Raw genomic sequence first — 20,156 nt, forward strand, 5'->3', positions numbered from 1 at the left:
GGAACAGATGGCTACCGTGGTACCGTCCTTGACTCCAGAAGCAGGGGGGGCGCAGTGGTGGGGTGTGTGTGTGTGTGTGCGTGTGCGTGTACGTGTACACTTTTGGGTAAAGCCCAGACAAGTGCCACCTGAAAGTGGTCAGGTGCTGCAGGAGTGCTCATTCGAAGGACTCTCGCTGGCCCTTTTTGTTTGTGTTGAAACTGCAAGTATCAGAAGGACCTAGGAAAGGGTGGCGTGAGATGTCCGAGTGATCCTACAAGCGTCATGTCAAATCCCTTGTGCAATCGAAAGTCTCTGACCCATTCCAGAGAGAAAGGTAGGGCAAGGGAACCCCACTTTCTGATGAGATTGTAAACTGTGGAATAAGGCAAGTGTGAACCCGACAGAGGGATGCTGAAGGAAAGCTAGGAAAAGGGAACCCACGCTTTCTGATGAAAATGAGCAAATCATGAACTGTGTTAAAGAAGGCTGTAGAGAACCCGACGGAGTGAGGCCCATTTTGGAAAGAGGATCCGAGCCCAGCGGAGGGAGGCCCCAAGGGTGAAGAGCAATTGCCCAAGGTGCAAGACCACCAAAGGAACTTTCATTTGTTGTCTTGATCCAGCAGGCCTTCTAAGGCAAGATATCTTGAGAAAAGAGACTTGACCCTTGAAGGTTCTGTTATTGTGAAATAGACTTGTGAACCTCGTGTTGGAGAGGCCCAAGAGTGTGCTGTGCTCGAAAGCCTGCCTTGTCCCGTGCTAAAAACGCGGGGAAGGGAGACCCTACCATGCCATCCCGACTTATCATTTTGTGAAGACTTCTTTCTTTTCTGGTGAAAAATATCCCACACTCTTTTTGTAACTTAGTGGTAAGGATGGGCAATAGGTTTTTTAGTATAGGCCCTTTTTATTTGACAGGACGCTTGGACTGCCTTATTATTTGATGGTCGTAGCTTGCTCCCATCTTAGCTTTCGGTTTAGTTTAGGCATTTTTCTCACCCATGCATACAGTTTAATAAATATCCTTGAACTGTGATCAATTGTGCCTGTCTTTACTGTTGCCACCATGAGTTCCTTACACAATTGAATAGCCACAACTAAAAATGAGTGCTGCAAACTTGGAACATTTTTCTTCCCATTCTTGGGGCAATAGTGTACTCTGGTTTAAGTTTGCTTGCTTCTCCGCTGTGTTCTTTTTTTACTGTAAGGGTGGCAAAGAATGAAGCTGACACAATGGTGGCATGGCGGTGGTTATAAATCTTTACATGTGCATAAAAAGGACCTCACTATCCCCATCTTCTAAGAGGGATTTCCCTGCCTCAAAACTAATACGAACGGATCTGTCAGAATGCTTAACCAAATCAAACTCCACTGTCCTGGGCCACGACCTACTTTTAGCCCTTACACTACAAAGAAAGAATAATCCAACAGAAAGTTCCTTCTCCAGGAGAATGTCTCCCTTCCCCTGATACTCTGATAGTGTTTAAAATAATGTTCTCTTGCAACAAGAATGCTAGGGGGAGTGACTCCCTTCCCCTGGCTTGCAGGTCTCACACATCCTTTACACAACTCCTTGTCCTAGGCCCGGAGAACGACTCCCTTCTCCTGATATTGGTCTTTACAGTAAAGCCAGGGGAATGACTCCCTTCACCTGACATCTTCAGCAAAACTCACAGTTCTGGACCAGGAGAATGACTCCCTTCTCCTGGTGTTGGTCTGTTCAGTTCAAAATAAGACCAGGGTGATTGATTCCCTTCCCCTAGCGTCTCTCAAGTATGTTCCAATGATTTTAGCCTCCTCACAAGGAGACTGACTCTCTTCTCCTGGTGTCTAAAATGCCTTTTTTCGTGATCTTCAGCTTGATTTACACTTTACACCCTGCCTTAGTGTGGTCAAAGTCCCAAATCCTTCTTTGGTGTTCAATGGGCTTATATTGGTCCCCCCCCGGCGTGGATGTTCTCCTTGGATGCCAAGTTTACTTATGTTGGGTTCCCAGACCCTTCACTGTTAGTCAGTGGGCTTATTGCTGCCACTGCGATGAGGAAGTTCTCCTCCAATACTCAGTTTGCACTGTTTAGGGTCCTCAACCCTTCTCTGGTATTATGTGGGTTTGCTGTTGCCACTGCGATGAGGAAGCTCTCCTCGGATGCATGGTTTGTAATGGCTATGGTCCCTGACCCGTCTCTGGTGGTCAGTGGGCTTAATGTTGCCACTGCGATGAGAAAGCTCTCCTCGGATGCTAGGTACACAATTGTTAGGGTACCCGACCCATCTCTCTTCCACCCTGGAGTCCCCTCCTTGTCTCTCTTATCTCCCAGTACCTTTGGAGGGAATGTGGTTTGCCACTGGAACTTCCTGGGACGGGGGTCTGACTCGCCGATTCTTTGGACTTCTCCCCTTCTCCCTCTGGCTTTAACAGCACTGTGGTAGCTCCATGCTCTGCTGCTTGGCTCTTCTCTCCTGCTTTGCGTTTGGGTCTGCTCCAGCTGGACCCACGGAGAACTCCCTTTTCAGCTTCGCCGGCTTTCTTCTGAGAGTCCGGTCTGCTTACAGCATTTGAAACTCCTGCTGGTTTCACGCCTGTTGCCTCTCCCGGCTGGGCTTGACATGTTTTAGTCCATCATCTCTTCTTATACAGTATTGCCAGTCCCGTCCTGGGAGATTGTCAAAGTCCTTTGTTTCTGTTGACAACTTGATCTTCATGCCTCCTCTGAGCCACCTCGTACCAGTTCTAGCACAGTCAGTCATCTTCAGGTCTCTTGTGCTCTTCTTTGTCCTAGTACTTTTTGCTTTAGCTATATTCCATATGTTACAAACATACATTGGTTTACTCTCAATTAAATGGGTCTGACTGTCGGGGGTGGGGGGATAGGGAATGGAATGTTGGGGTGTGGCGTTACTCAATGGGCTGTACTCTAGGTGATCGTCCTTGTGCCTAGAGGGGGAGTCCCTCCCCATTAGGTCTTCCCGCATTAAACCACCCCTAAGAGGACTATTTGGTAGCGGCCGGCACCTCCTTACCCTCATGGAAAAGGGCTCCCTCTTCGAGAGAAGTGACACCTTGCGAATCGTCAAATTACACACTTTGATTCTAATCTCTATGGCGGACACTGCAGTTGCCTCATCTGTAGGCTAACATTCTCCCTTCTAGCCTACTTTCTTCGTGTCTCGTTTAGTTTTCTGATCTTATTCTGGTATTCTGTAATACAGTTTGTAACTATCTATTTCTCTCTGATTTAGTCCTTACCCATGTACTTTGAGAAGATTAGCAACCATCAAAGATCAAAGTACCTCTTTTGGTATTTCTACTCCTTTTTTAGTTTAGGCTATTGGGTGGCGCTTGCTCCAACTATAAGCTGAAACTATTGCATTAGAGTACAGATAGGGAGAAATGGCATATGATGAGGGAAACAAAGCTTGTAGGTATTACGATATATGGCATTTATAACACGCCTATACACAAGTGTTACCACCCATTGACTACCTATCACCATACTAATCCCTATAGCCATTCCCATACAGTACCTGCCACTCCCTGGCCAAAATACCTCCTCATTATAATTCTTTGAGCTCGCTTTATTCAGACCTTACCATCAAACGTGTGTACTCTTACTTGCCTACTAGAGTTTTTTCAAAGCAGTCTTCTGAGAGTTAATGATATTATAAACAGGTCTACGTTCAGTCACTCGATTTATAAACACTATGTTTCCTTCACTGAAGTCCTGTTAAAAACAAGCACTGGCAAAGCCAACAGTTTTGACTTGTGCATAAGTAGTAGGTATTTGCCAGGCATTGCTATTAGATGCTATTAGATGCCCAGGTACTCAGACTATTTTGCACCTGCACCCGTCAGTGTCAAGTTAATACCACTACGGCAGTGTCTGGCAGTGCCTTTCCCATGCCTACACAAACACCCAAACTGTTGTCATTGCCAATGCTTGTTTATAATTGTTCCTACCGTAGTCTCCTATACAGAGATGTTAGTATTTTTTATTCGTATCTCCCTGACTGTCTACCACTTTTTTAGTATTTGTAAAAATCCACATGGGAGACTATTCCAATAACTGCAAATCATGCGTCTGGCTGAAGATTGTAAGATGCTGGTTGCTGCAATATTAGAACCTTCCTAAAGCTTGTTTAAAATAGTCAGGTTTCAGTTCGGTTTTGTACACCTTCAATCCCAGATGAATATACATTTTATTTCAGACCCTTTCACCTCTAAAAAATCATGCCCTTCACCTGCTGCTGTTCTTGACCAGTCTGTCAAAATCCTTGTAAACCTTATTCTCTGCATCGGGTTATGGATGCATCCTGTGGAAATCAGGGGTAAGTCAACACGTGGCCAAACTGACTTGAGTTGCTTATATTCCCAGGCATGGTATTCCATTGTCAAGTGGTGATTTGGGACTGGTTATACCAATTAATGCTATCTCGTGATAATTATATAGACTCATAGGCATACTTCTCCAATCTATTACATCATTCCATTCCACTCCACAGTGAGATGGCGTCACTATGCTCTGAGGCTAATTGTGATGAAATGACTACTGCCCTGCAGGAGTACACGTTTGAGTAGTGGCTAAACGGCCTACTCAGCCGTCACACTACTACAAACCAACAGTGATCGCAATCATAGAGGTGAAACGGTCACAGCCAAGAGATAGACTCTTGGTTTAATGTTAATGTGGGCTGTGGCCAGAATATAATCTTTAAGGGGTGTGAATGCACTGACTGTAGCAACCCAAACAGCAACGATGCAACAATCCAAAATAAAGGAATGGGCAATCAAGATTCTAGAAAAATATATATACTTTAAACGCACCATATACAATAATAAGTGTCCATTAAAAACTCTACCAGAAAGCCATCCCTGTGGAACGAACACAGAATATGCATATTATAGATGATGCAAGTGCCCTGGGTAATGTAGCACGGGTGAAAGGTAATAGATCAGAAAGTTACCAAAAAGGCTATCTTGTTGCAGAAAGGTGCCCATGGGTGGTTTAGCAGTCTCTAGAGTCCCAAAAGTATACAAAGGGAGCTGGTTTCTCTCAATGGGAGGACCTTTCTCAGTTCTTGGCAGTTTGATGGCGTCGAATCCGGCTTCAGGATTCTGTTTTTGCAGATCGTGCCAGGTTTGGATGCAGTGAGTTGTGCTGGTACAAGTGGCGAGCTGGAGTCGAGTCTGTTCGAAGCAGTAGCCCTGTGCAGTTCAAAGGCGGCGTTCAGCATTGCAATTCTTTGAGTTCACCATGGTCGCTTCGACAATCGAGCTTGTGCCGATGCAAAGATGCTGGTGGTTCAACACGTTATTCGAGATGTGGCAGTTCGAAGTCGTCCGCAATGAAAATATGGTGGTTCGAGCCGGATGAGTAATATGCTCTGGTTGGTACAATGTGGGGTCGAGCTGGTTTGAAGAATTACCAAATGCAGCACCACCAGTCCTGGTCTTTCGAAACAGTCATCGACTCTGGTTCGATGACTGTTCAACACCATGGAATGCAGAAAACCAGCTACTTTTCTTCTTCTATTGCGGTGAGTCACAGTCCAGGGGCTGAGGGACAAGATTGGTCCTTGTTCTCTTCGCTTCCAACCCAGTGGAAGCTAGCTTGCACTTGCACTAGCCCTTCACCTCCACAAAGTGGTCCTGGTACTAGTGCAGCTGGTAGACGGGCAGGTCTTGTTCCAAAATCAGTTTACTACCAATATGCCCTGCAGATGCATAAGGAGCAGAGCTTTATTCTGCCTTGGAACACATGCCTTCACCTCACAACTGGAATACTTTGAAAAGGACTGCTCTACCAACCGGGACCAACCAAATTCTCATTGGAGTCATTGAAGACCCAAAATAAATCAAGGATGTAGCGGGAGAACCCTTTCTTATAAAGGCAAAAGGCAACCTAGGAATGGGTAAAAGCAAGCTTGCTTTAAGGAGTCCATCCGTGGGAAGTGACCTTTGCCTTCTTACATCATACCCAAAGTGCTTTACTTTACAGGAAGTGTTGGAGACAGGAAGGAGAGAGAAGCCCACAGAAAACCAGGATGGACGAACCCTCCCTCTATTGTATTCTGCTCTGTTAGACTGTCTAATCCCCCCCTTCTAAGCCTGCTCTTCAGAGGCCCTTTGGTATGCACCTTCCATGTATGAGACTGCCCCTTCTGTTTAGGGTATGTCACATTGAAGCTTGTTTGCCAGGAGGCTCCTGTTGAGAGCTGCGTGGTTGGTGAAAGGTGTTACCCAGCCTCACAAAGTATCAAAGAGAGGTGCGATCTTCCTGCCCATTGTCCTGCTGGATGATGCACATGGACAGGCACTCTGACTAGAATGCACACAAGACACAACCCTTCCATAGCTAGCCTGGACTGGCAATGTTGTCCTGTGCATTCTACAAATCAGACGTTTCTTTAATTGAACAAGCCACCATACCAAAACCTATGCATGGCTTTTATTTCAAAATTACCAAGCCACCAGAAAGTAGTTTATGATCATTATTATGGTTCCGGTTTATAGTGCAGATATAAATGCAACCTCTGTCTGCATTGACTTTGCTCTTAACCGCATCTGTCAAAAGGCGGACCCATGACCTTTAGTGGAGCATTCTGAAGGGGGTTCCGATTAGCAGACCCCTTTCTTGAGATGGAAGTAACCACATCATTTTATTAATAAAAATTTTAAAAAAGCCTGGGCTTCTATGCGCTTACCGGATGGCAATTCCTGACAAAAAGGAACTAGGAGGTTGTTTTGGAGCTATCCTAATAGACACTGTTTCAATGTATTCAACTGAATGTGGATTAGTGTAGGACTATTTATTTATCTAAGGTTTTTCTCATTATACTTCAATGTCATTGTGCGACCGTTTTTCTATGTGGAACACAACTACTAAAAAAGACAAGGAGATATGGTGTCGCGTGAGCGGTGTGTGTTAGGTGTGGTGTAGATGGTTACGTTTCTGTTTTTATCACCCACAATAGGCCAGAGGACTAAGGGAGATCTTACACAGGGCTGATGAGGACATGTGTTGTAGAGCCTGTGGATCTAGGGAGAGGGACAGAGTGAGTGGGTAAGGAGGTGGGTGGTATTGCGTTTGGTCTTATTATCTTTAATTAGATGCCGCCAAAAACTTCTTTAATCATTCATCATGACAGCCCACACTTAACCAAAGGCCTAATCAGTTAGAACTTCCTATATTCCGTAGCGCCAAACTTCCATGGATGTCACTCAGAAAGGCTTCCCTGTGCAGTCTTGTTTTCATGATTACTCTGACGTTAAGGTGGCTCTGTTGATTTCGTAGTGTTGGATTAAAAGCCTTGCACAGTTTGGGTCCCTTAATTCACAGGCTTTCGACCATTTTCTTGGCACTGGATGGAGGCTTCCTTACACGTCCGATTGACTGGGTCGCAACATAAACTGCAGTCATGACACTTTGATCATACATAGATTTGTTTGAAATAAGGTAGTGTTAAGAAATACACTACTCTTAATCATTAGCTCCTAAATGCTCTTGTATGACAATCCCCATTGCCAGAGATTAATCCTGGTCCATTTTACTCTCAGCAACGCTACTCCAGGTTTAAAGGTACTTTTACATCCGGTTCCCTCCAATCCCCAAACTGCTTTTTAAGATGCTGTATATTTAAAAATGGAACCCACCTCACATGTGCTTCGCTCTCTGCCGTTACTTGGGTGTCCCCTCTGCTACCAACATGCCCTCCTGTCGTACCTCCTGGTTCTGTTATGGCATAAAAGACCTGTGCAGAAAAAGGAGTGACAGCACGCATGTCATCACTCGGCGCTCGCGGGCGCAATCCCTCTGCTATGTTCTACTTCCAGGTTATTGAGCTGGGTCTTCGCCACTGTTCTCCAAGTGAGATGATTGCTAGCACTAGCCAGTGTCTTTAGTCTGGACACAGATTCCTATTTTATTTGACATGGTTAGATGCTGCTATTCTATTTCCTTAATGTCCAAAGGTGAGAGGCTTGGTCAGAGAATGTTCGCCCTCCTGGACGAATTTCTGGAAGCCTGCTTCACCCAAGCTTCCTCTACTTGGGGAACGGTGTCCAAAATAGGTATGGAAAGCAACAGATCTAGATGTTGCCTTAGTTTGGACTAGTTCTTCTAATTTCCACCTTTACAATCTCCCCCTTCCCATCACCTCTGAAGTCTGGAGAGTAGCGACTGGCATCAACTACGGAAACGAGAGTGAGTGCCCAGGGTAATCGGTGTGGCAGTGCCTGGGGTGTTGCTAGGTCTGGAGAAGATCTGGGGATATGCTAAGGTCGGGACTGTCGGGACTCGGGGCTAGCTAGCCTTTTTGGTTGTTGTCCCTGAGCTTCTATCCAGGGCTATAGCAAAGAACCCGTGGCTAAAGCCCCCTCGGCCCCCTCCTAGCAACGCCCATGGGGGAATATAGAGTGTAGACCCAGAATGGAGACTGCGCCCAAAGATATGTTGCAAAGTGATTTATTATTTACAAAGAGGTGCCCTTCTTGATGACACGTGTTTCGGCCTTCCTTGAGGCCTTTTTCAAATCATGGCTGCTCAACTGAGTTGTCAATATATAAACTGTTATAAGACATATTCCCAAAAATAACATCATTGGAACAAATACAATAACCATTGTGAAATAGCATGAGAAACGTATACAATTATGTAATGAAAATTAAAAGCATATAAAGTTGAAAACAAAGCCACATAAAAGGGGTGGTGATGGGGAGGATACATGGGAAGAGAAAAAGAGAGATGGGGGGGAAAGATGATTTAGTCTATTGATTTAGAACATTTTGAATGTCCACATGTGTATTCCAAGAATAGGTAAGTAATTACATGTTACCTTATGGTCTTGTGTGCCCCTAATACTTATATAGCGTCTCTGCTCGCCATTATCCGGGTTGGATCCCTTAAGAACACAAATATCATGATTAAGACTGTATGTCTTGGTTATATCTTGATAGTGCATGTTAACTTGTACATTACTGATTTCTCATCTCTCCGCATTAATTGCCGTTATTGAGTCTCAGATAAAAGCCTTCTAAGGTTAGTTTAGTATCACGTAAGTATTTAGATTAGATGTTGCCTTTAAATCTGTTGAATAACGTAATGTTTGCAATTAGCTTGTAAGTTACATTTTCTTTTGATAATTATGGTCACGCAGCGTTCCGTCTACATTTCACTCATTAATAGTAGATTGCCATTTCAAACGCGAGCTGCACTTTTCGGATGGTCTCTTACCTGTCTGCTGTGTTTTCGCGTTTGATCGCGCGCTTCCTTTACTCGAGGGGGTGCCGAATGGCGTCCTCTACCTAGATATTGTTGCAGGAAGGTTGTCATAGCGACAGACTCACAAGAGTCCGTCTTCAATGTCTAGTACAATAGATACCAGTGTCGGGTATCGCGGCCATGTTTTGGGAAAGAACTCAACATACTTTAATGGTGTGTGGAGCCTGGATGGCCCAATTGTGATGGCGACGGCCATTTTGTGGGTCTCGAGTCGCTGTACTATTCATAGATAAAGATTGTGATCAGCCCAATTAGAGGGCATGTGAGCGAATCTTCCTAACGTTCAAATACAGTCAAATACAGTCAATTTCCAGGCCGTCTGGGAGGTGCCACAATATTACAGGGTGTAGACGGATATAAAGAAAGTCATAATTTGAAAAAATAACCACAGTTGATTTAGGCGCATGGCTTATTTGTGAATATAGTTTCCAATTGACCTAAATGTTAGTTTATTCAGTAATTAACAACCATGTCTTGGTTGATTCATGGTTTCAAATGTGGGCTGCCTGTTGATTATGCTGTCCGATCATGTACCATGTCTGGTAATTATATGATAGTGGAGCTTAGTTACTGCCTCATAGTAGGTACACTAATTACCAAAAAATGGGGCTCCAACGTAGTGCGATTAATAAATAGTTGATTGCGAGTGTAGTTCCCCCAATGGGAATCCGAGGTCTAAGAGTATCATTCAGGACCAATAGACAGTCTTATTGTCAGCTGACATTACCAAATAGATTATGCTGCAAAATCATACATGTGTTGGGTTTCTCAGGTGTGTACAAAAGAGAATACATTCAATATTATAGGCAGTTATATTAAAGAAAGGACACCATTTCATTGTCCGTGTTCAGTTTACAGATTGTTCTTGCCCCGGCCTGCCGTCATTTCTTTTCTTTGTTGCCCCCTCTTTTGCCTAGTGTGATTCTCTTGAGGCCTATGAATCTGATATTCGCCTTATTGTCTATTTGGTGTTTTGCCTGCCAATGGCAGGCAAGGGGTAATCTTGGGTCTTGACTACCAATCTTGGCTAGGTGTTCTCGTACACGGGTCCTTAAATCTCTTATTGTGCTGCCTATATATACCAAGTTGCAGACACATATGATGACGTATACAACATACTTTGTTTTACAATTTATAGAATTTATAGGTTGTACAATTTTTAGAACCTTGTTGTTTGTGCCTTTAAATGTATCCGTTTTCGTGTGTGCATACCTGCACATTGTACATTCTCCACATTTCTTGAATCCATTGTTGGGTGATTTTAGCCAGTTTGTTGTTTGTTCTAAGGCTAGGTCTGGTAGCTTTGACGGGCTCAATTTATCATTCAATGTTTCTGCTCGTTAATAATAATAATCCTTGGTTTCGCATCAACATGGTTTGCAATATTCTCATCCAGTTTAAGGATATAGCAATGTTTGGATAGGATTCTGTTAAAAGTTCTATGATCACTGCTGAATTTGGTGATGAACCCAACTGTTGTCTGTTTGGTCGATTTAGTCATCGGTACTAAAGTTTGTTCTTGCGTAATTACTAGACTCTTGTCCATGGCTTTTTTCACGCATTTCTCTGAATAGCCTCTGGCTAGGAATCTTGACTTTAGTAACCCACATTCCTTCTCAAAAGAGTCCATTGTTTGACAGTTCCTTCTCGCTCGGATAAATTCTCATGGGGGAATAGTCATGTAATATATAAGCCATAGAATGTTGTGTCTGTTCAATCAATGAATAGTTCACAATCCTAGAAGCTGGTCCCAGGAGACAGCCTGCCGACTACCCACACCGGAAGGTAGCCGCATGCCAGCTATAGAAGTATAATTGGTTATTTATAACGCGCTTAAAACCGAAGAGGTTTCTAAGCGCGGACCTGGGATTCGACCTGTGTCGCGCTGTGTTGTCCTGCTTCCAAGACGTCGCCACTGAGCTATACTACCTGTGCTAAGCCCATGGCCAACCCCGTCCATAGGTCCACCAGAACAGTCTGAGAATGAGGCCTAGAGTCACAAGAACATCTGCGATTTGCGCTGTTATCCTAGCCTGCTCTGCTCATGGCTGAGGTCCAGTCCCTTCATCACATATGTGCAAGGGCTTAATGCGCTATGGAAAACTTAGGCGTACGTACAGCTTTTCCTGTCTGAAGGGTGCCGTCGTGCCATCTGAAAATCAGCCCATTTTTAGGCCCATTTAAACATCAGCACCAGGCCACTAAGCAGAAATGGGGTAGAGAAGGCCACATTTATTAACCTGGTCTGGTGAGTCATGGACGGTTTGTGTGGATGTGAGCAGAGCGAGGTGGTCTGCTCAGTAGAATAGGAATATTTAGCTGGCCGGTTTTGCATTGTTATTTGGGTTTCAGTATCTGGACACGTAGAGTAGCCAATCACGCTAATAGGGGACGATAAAAATGTACCATTAAGCATCATTCTAATGATGATAAACGAAAGCCCATGGTTAATAACTGAGATTGCAAGGGGAGGCGGGTCTTTATGCAGGTCCGCTAACTGCAGCCATTTTATGAGAACATTTCAAATCGACTTTTCTTCATTTTTTCTGCTGAATGCTTTAAACCTCGTGAGTGATTGCCATCTTTATCAGTTTCATCCGCGTGAGTGCGAGTCCTCTCACGTCTCATATTCCAAATGCAGTTGTGCGCAATTTCTTTTTTTTTTTTTTTTGTAAAAAAACCCCCAAAAAAATAATGTATTAAGTACAAAGCTGAAAGAAGGGCTCCACTGTATTTTTGCCTTTGCATTATGGAGTAGAAGAAAGAGACTGTGGAGCCCCTTCCATTCATAGACTGACCAGGGACAGCAGGCGAGAGCAGTGGTGGGTTGACCCCAGAGACCGTGTTTGCACCACATGCAGGGGTGAATATCACCATTGCTAACAAGAAGATAAATGGAGATCCTTCCATTCATAGACTGGCCGGGGACAGCAGGCAAGGCAGTGGCGGGTTGACCCCAGAGACCGTGTTTGCACTACATTCAGGGGTGAATATCACCATTGCTAACCATAAGATATATGGAGATCCTTCCATTCATAGACTGACCGGGGACAGCAGGCGAGAGCAGTGGAGGGTAGACTCCAGAGACCGTGTTTGCACTACATTCAGGGGCGAATATCACCATTGCTAACACTAAGATATATGGAGATCCTTCCATTCATGGACCGACCGGGGACAGCAGGCAGGAGCAGTGGAGGGTAGACTCCAGAGACCGTCAACGTTGCTAACACCAAGATATATGGAGACCCTTTCTACCTCTCAGATCGGTTTCTAAGCGTGGATCCGGGATTTAAACCTCTGTTGCTCTGTGTGGTCTTGCTTCCAAGACCAGTGCATTGTCCCTGTGCTGTCCTCTGTTTACATTGTATTTATTTAATTGGTAAAAACCAATTAATTTGACAAACTGCACTCTAGTAGGGTGGTGTGGCCAGCAATAATTAATATTGATCCCAATTTCTATGTTGCATGCACTTTATATCATATCTTATAATACAATCCATCCTTGTATAATTTGGCTAACTCCATTACGCCCATTCAGTAAGTTCCCCTCAACCTCCCAATACTACGAAGATATTGGTATTTAATTCATAATAATTACATTTTAATAAATTTACATCTCCAAATAAACATACACAAAAGTTAGAATAATATATGTATTCGGTAAACATAATGTTCATTAAATTAAAATATATAAAAACTCATTGGTATAATTCACTTACGATTTTATCTGACAAACGAGAACCATCTCCTTCCATCATACATCAATCAGTCTACCAACACACCACGTTCATACACCTTTATACCATTCAGATATTTCTTTTCTTTCAATTAATATCTAAAATGCATCCTATTACATTTGATAGTGGAACAGAACATTTATTTGTTTTCCACACACATATAACAGTCTTGCATCTTAGCCTGTGACTTTCACCCTGTGCCACTTATCCCAACATGTTTCCATTCCCTATGCTTTTTGTGCTTGAATATTCATCAGGGGAAACTATTTCAGGCTGTCTGCTCTCTTTCGTTCGTTTGCAATTCTTGAGCCATATAATGGAAGCTTCCACATTCTCTTGGAGGCCAACCAGTGAAAAGGGTCATTTCATGCATTGGACTGGCTTTGGGGTAAGCCTCTCAGCATGGCAGGAACCTCATACTTGCCAACTTTTTCAAATGAAAAGGCGGGTGAAACCAGAAGATTACCCTTTTGCAGGGGTCTTCGCCATTGACCCCTATGAACGGGCAAAGGGAGTGGCGGGTCAGCCAACTGGCTCTATTATGGGTGTCACCCACCAAACGCGGGGAAGTGGACCAGTATAGAACCTCTCAGCATGCAGAGCCACACCCTGGCTTTATGGAAAGATTCTTGGCACGTGTGCCTGGAACTGAAATATAGCCATTCTGAGGTTCACACTCTAAATCCTTTATCCACCATGGATCCTTTTTTATTTTACTAATTCATCTTTGGCTGAGCTGCACTAAACTGTAAAGCTTTCTGTAAAAGGACACGTGTATAATATTTCTTTTTAGGATTGTTGGAACACAGGTAGTGGCTGCAAACTTGTGCTTTTTTTCAGCTATTCCGCAGTTTGTCATTTTATCATCTGACTGAACTTTACTTCCATACTGCAAAAAGAAGACTAACTGCGCCAGCAGCATTGCACGCACTCCCTTCTCTCTTTTTGATGTCACTGCTTGGTAAGTGGTGTGAGCCTCTGCACTCAAAAGGTGCAGTGTTTGCTAGGCATGCCACAGCACCACCTAGCAGCTATCCCGGGAAGTTCACCTCTTGATCAGAGCTAAAGAGCAAAAGGCTATGGGGATGCAGCCTTTATATGAAACACTTGAATGTTTGCTCCCTGTGAGATGGTCATCCTCTTTAAGGGCGGTGATGTCTTAGGTGTAGATTTATCAGCCCAAGACTGACAGTTCTGAGGGTCATGGATAGTGTGAGGAACCAGTAGTGTGACGCAGACACAGAGGACTCATGATATTGGTTATAGACTTTTATTAAATAATAGAGATTGGAAAATGCCTCACTGTCCCTAATGAAGGAGGCATTTCCCTACCTCAACCATAACTAAGGGTCTGTCGTGTGTCGAGCAAAAAAGTCCTGTGTCCGAAATTCTATCCTAGCCCTCTCATTCTAAAAGTAACTCTACAGTGTTAAGAGTAACGTTTCTAGCATGAAAAATGCATACATCTTCAAGTTCAACAAAAAGGTCCAACACAAATTCCAAATGGATAATATTCGCAGTTCCTGGGAATGGCTCCCTTCCCCAGGTTTCTCTCCACCAAAACAAAAGTTCCAAAGAATAACCAAGTTATTTAAAGTAACAGAGGATGACCCCTCCACTTTGTATTACACTCCACTCTAGGTGAAATAACCCCCTTCCCCAAGTCTTTTCCACTATCAATGTAATTCAAAACCATAAGGACATGACTATTTAATAAGATTCCCTTTTCAAAGTACCACAACTTGGGAGCAGGTCCCAGACTCACAACACTGCTCTCCTGCCAGGTTCTCTCTTTATTCTTGTATTGCTTGTATTCACACAGTTCCAATATTCTATATCACTTTTATCAAATTACTGTGTCTCAAACCCACTTTCATTCACTTTCTTTATCAAGTGTCCTAGTGACCCAACCTCCTTGCTCGAGGTCATCCGACTCATGTAACTAGCATTTATCAGTACTTGATGGAGCTGTGAAGCACCCCGGTGAACCAGCTTCCCTTCTGGGGGCTCACTGGTTTACTTTGGCATTCAACGGACCACACGTTGCAAACACATAGAAGCGCCATGCATCCAGCCTCCACTTAACAGGCTTACCGGCTTTGTCTGGCGGCTTCCACTTCCTTCGTGGCTCCTGAGCTCTTCTCCATATTCGGGCGGCGTTGGTACTGCTTCTTGGTTCCCACGGAAGGGCTCTCTTCTCTTCCTGCTGTGATCCCAGCATGGCAAAACAGCTCCTGCAGTCCTTCCTCTCTCGCCGTCTTCATGCTCGCCTGTAGACCTCACAACTTGGCTTCCACTGGAGTGACTAGTCGGTTGAATCTCCCAGTACTTATAGCTGTTCCATCTTTAAACTCACACTTCAAGGAAGGGAGTTGCTTGGAGCCAATCAGCTTCCTCCAAGCAGTAGACTGCTCCTTCTGTTTCTGTTCAGTATTCAGCATTTCTCGGCTCCTCTTCCGTGTCCCCCTTTTATCATTCTGTTTGTTACAGAATATTGACGGATACTGTCAGCAGGCTTTACGGGTTGTTCAAGGGGATGGTCACAGTATGCCATCAAGGCATGAGGCATGGAAGGGATCGCCCTAAAAGGGGAAGGGGGATACCATGGCTCATCTGATGTCAGGCCCGCCCCTGGGGCTCGACTCCCCCTCATGTGATCCTTCCTCAAATAGCCCCCCGCACCCCAGAGTCAGGATCAGGTAGCGGCTGCTGTCCCCTGACCACATGAGGAGAGGCTACCTCCGGGAAAGGAGTGATGACCTCATCAGATTCATCACAATAGTCCATGTTGTGTAATGAACAGCTTTATAATCCAAGCATTTGGGCACATTTACCATACACCATCAACATTAAGATGGGTTTATAAAATGCAAAAACACTCAGTAAGCCTACATAACCTTACCAGCCACGCCCTCCACCTCTGCCCCCTCATACACATTACCAACTCGGTTCTCCTCCACTCTTGCATCAGTCTTCTTCCAAGTTCTATTTTCTCTCACCACATGCTCACTCCATTTAACTCACCTTTGTGAAATTCAGTTCTTCATAATGATCACCATTATGGCTGCTCCTTTGACCCCACTTGCTCGCTTCCAAGAGTGGATCTCCCAAGCCATACAATTTCTGAGGGTAATCTTGTGTTTCTGTCTATGCCGCTGGTGGAAGGATCTATTCCCCACTCTCCTGTCAGTCTATAAAAGCGCTCATTTTACCACTGACCTTAAGTCAACCACCACTCGTAACTCGTCAACCACCACTGTGAACGGAGGATAGAATAGGGGCAACGTGCCGGTCTTGGAAGCAAGACCATGCGGAGCAATAGAGGTTCGAATCCTGGATCCTCGCTTACAAACCGAAGTCCGGTATTAAGTGCTTTATAAAAAAACAATAAAATAAATAACAATACCTTGATCACCACTATCCGTTCATTTCCACTTAAATTATCCGTGATCCTCCAGATCCTGCTTTCATCGCCAAAAACAGTCTATTTTGCCCTCTTCTGATGACTTTGCTGCTTACTTCTCCTTTAAAATCGCCAACACATGTGACAGCTTGTCCAGTTTTTCTTTCGCACACCCTCCTTCAGACCCCCTCAAACCCCTACTAGTCCCTACCTCTACTGAACATATATCGATCCTTTGCTCTTCCAACCCATCCATGCACCAATTGATTCCTTTGCACCACAAGCTATCCGGGTACTTGCTTGTGTCATCTCTGCCCATCCTATTCAACCTCTGTTTACTGGCATCATCCTGCCCTGCTACAAAGCACCTGCAGTCATACTTCTACTACAGAAAAACAAAGAGGTGATGGCTGGAAGGTTTAGAATTAATCTCAAACTCTGGCATTGCTCTGGGCAACCCTCCAGACAATTGCTCTACGCCTTCCAAGCCATTATAAAAGAGGAAAGACCAAATGCAAATCGGGCTTTGTCCCATCCCAAAAAGGGCAGTCAAGCCCAAACTGCTTGGTCACATCCCTTCTGCACGAGACAACAAGCATCTCCAAACATGTTACGGCCTTGTTGGGCCTCATCAGTGAGGAGTAGCTTGGGTCTCTAGGCCCAGCAGGTACGGGACCTACATCTCGGCATACTCGTCCCACTCAGGGTGACTACAGCAAAACAAGAGGTAATGGCTGGAAGGTCATACTTCTGCTAAACATTACAATATTTTTTTCTATAGACTTCTCTCTCCTACCCCAGCACTCCAAAATCTTGAAGAGGGTGGTCTACAATCGCATATTCAAATTACAGCCACTCTGCGACTCCCCCACCCCTGTTCAATTGGGCCAGCCATTGGACTGAGACTGCCTCTCCCCCATGTCTTCAACTTCTTAACCACGTCTTATCACTCCCACCTTTCCTCTGTCGTCCTACTAGACCTCTACAGCCTTTGACTTCATTGATCCTCCCTCCCTCCTTCCACTCTTATCTTCAGAATACTGCACTTGACGTCTGCATATCTCCACGACCACTCCTTCTCCATCTCATGGAACGTTTCCACCACCAACCCCGCACACCTCTAGTGGGGGCTGCCCAAGGATCAGCCTTAGGCCCACTCCTCTTCTACCTTAACACCCCATCCCTGGATAAACGAATTCCTCTCTTTGGCTTGCGATGCACGGATTATCTCATCTTTCCTCCCTCCACCTCCTACAATCACAAAATGCATAATCAACTGCTTAACAGCCTTCTGTCACTGAAGGGCTCCAAGCTGCCCCATGCTTCACTTCTCTGAGCTGGAAGTAGTCTCTCACTTCCTCCAATGCCATATTCCCACTCTCAACTGCCTCCTTTTCACCTGCCTTCCTCAAGCCCACACCTCACTGCTCAATAGCTTGATGTTCTTCTTGATGAGGTCCTGCAACTCTTCCATTTCATCATTAGCACTGCCAACATAACCACACTCGTCCACCTAATATGCCAGCACTTAACACACCCCTATACTAAAATGTTATTCTCTGCTCTAGTGCTCAGCAATCTTGACCACTGTGCAAGCCTACTCCTTGTTCTCCCCCCTGTGATGAATTGTCATCTGGCAAGGGTGTGGAAGCCCTGGCTTTTTTGATTTTTCTTAAATTAATAAAATGATGCAGATAATTCAGTTTCGGAATAGGAAATCTGCTGATCAGATTCCCTTTTCATAAGCTTCATGCCGGAAGCATACCGTGTTCCTGTGTCCTGCTGCGTCAGTTCCATGATTTGCAGCGCCTGCCCTACTAGTGGCACAGAGCAGGTTTGGAGGTCACAGGTGCCCATTTGACAGCTGCAGTGACAGCCGAGTCTCTGCAGTGCAGGGGCTGCATTTATGATATTCACTCCTGTTCCAAAACCCTATAATTATTGGTCTTCCTCTTGGTGGCAGAATAATATTTAAATATAAACCATACCTGAGTTAGGCTATGGTGGATGGTATTTTTATTACAGCCACATCCAATTTGATAACACAAATGTGTCGGCTCCTGTGAGCTAAGTTCAACTGTGGAAGGTGATGTTTATACGGGCCGGAGGGGTTGAGCCTGACCGGGAGGGAAACTGAATGTCCATACCTTGTCTTTGATCTCTTTGTGCGGGCAGATAACACCCTCCACCAGGGTAAGCCGTACAGCAGGCAGCTGCCCTGGGCCCAGGCATGCAAGGAGCACACCCATTCATAAGGAGTAGCCTCACACTGGGGCGCTGCATTTCTAAAGGCCTTTGTTCCTATTGAGAAAGGGAGGGGGCGGAGCTAGAATTGCCAGAGATGGGTCTGCGCTGTTTTTGGAGGGTTCTGCCATTTTGTTTCCCTTTGCCTCTTTCCTGTCCCCTCCACTATCTCTGGCGCAAAGCACTTTGGGTGTGGCAGCATAAACGCAATGTCCACTCATTTCCAGAGCAGGTATTGGACCCCTACAACAAGCTAGCTTTGGTCCAATCACCTGGGGACCTTTGCCTATAAAAGAATGTTTTTTTCACCACTTCTTGGAATCATCTTGAAGCATCTTTGGATCAACGCTTGAGAAGATTTCACTGGACCCTGCTGAGAGGGCACCGCTTTCTAAAGTCCTCGGTTGTGAAGTGAAGGCAGGTGTTCCAAGGCAGAGGCCAGCTCTGTCCCCTAGCCTTCCCCAGAGACTGTGGGGGGTGATCTGCTGCTGAAGACCTTCCTCTCTGCCAGCCACAGTGCCACCCAGGACCTCACCTTGTTGGAGGACCCTTGCAGTTGTGTGCCAGTTTCCGCCATGTTTGGAATCATGTCCCTGAGCCCCTGGATTGACTCACAGTACCGTGAAGGCCAAGACAGCCAGGATCCTATTGTTTTATTCCATTTAACTGCCAAGAGAAAGTTGTAAGAACTGTTCTTTTGAACCATCCGGACCCTTAGTTGCTTTTTTTTACGCTTACTTGATCTTCACACAGCGCCAAGAATTCTTGTTCGGTGCTGCTGAACCAGCAAGAATTGAAAAGAAGATGCTATTGACTGCTAATTGCCCTCTTGGTCCATTTTTGGGCCCTTGAGACTGGTTAGGTCACTTTGAACCCTTTTGCTCACAAGTACATATCCTTTTTCAAGAACATTGCTGCTTTTGCTTGCCTTTCACCCCTGATTCATTGTCCAGAGTGCTGCATATACTCTTTTTACTTATTCTCCATTCTTTCCTCAAGGGTGGGTTTTGTGTAGTGTTTTTCTACTTAGTTATTATTGTACATAATGTGTTTAATTAAAGTGTATATCATTTTAGAGGACCTTGATTGGATATTCCTTTATTTTGGACTGTTATCCTTCGCTGTTTCGGTTGCTACTGAACCACCTTCACACCCCTCGTAAGAGTATAGCCTTCTCTCGACCTGCGTTACCACAAAAGGTGAAGAAGGTATATCTCTTCACTGTGCCTGTTTTTCCTTTATGATTGTGTTGGCTCATGGTTAGTAAAAGGACTGATGTTAGGGAGAATCCTAACCTAGTGAGTCCCCCAGCAGCTTTGCTGGATATCTGGAGTTTGTTTTTTCCATCCTGCCAAGAGTGAGACTCTTTTTCTCCCACTCTTGGACATGAATGTGTGTAATTCCTTTAAATGTCAATGTGTTCTATGGGCTATGGGGTCTTTTACTCCATAGGGTCTCATATGTTTTTCTATGTGTGTTACCCCGCACCCTACGTGCCGTAACACTGGGGCGT

At 44.8% G+C, this 20,156-nt stretch overlaps 1 protein-coding gene and 1 long non-coding RNA gene across 3 annotated transcripts in view; one reads left to right on the forward strand and one right to left on the reverse strand.

The window, feature by feature from the left end:
• Positions 1–20,156, forward strand: part of ARHGAP39 (Rho GTPase activating protein 39) — a 1,402,702-nt gene that overhangs the window by 125,422 nt on the left and 1,257,124 nt on the right. The window lies entirely within an intron of this gene.
• Positions 1–20,156, reverse strand: part of LOC138497997 (uncharacterized) — a 216,548-nt gene that overhangs the window by 107,959 nt on the left and 88,433 nt on the right. The window contains exon 2 of the long non-coding RNA XR_011278683.1: positions 8,814–8,879. This is a non-coding gene — a long non-coding RNA (uncharacterized lncRNA). The remainder of the gene's footprint in view (positions 1–8,813; positions 8,880–20,156) is intronic.

Source organism: Ambystoma mexicanum, chromosome 5q, assembly GCF_040938575.1.
Source record: "Ambystoma mexicanum isolate Mex_15411 chromosome 5q, UKY_AmexF1_1, whole genome shotgun sequence".
Classification (NCBI taxonomy): domain Eukaryota; kingdom Metazoa; phylum Chordata; class Amphibia; order Caudata; family Ambystomatidae; genus Ambystoma; species Ambystoma mexicanum.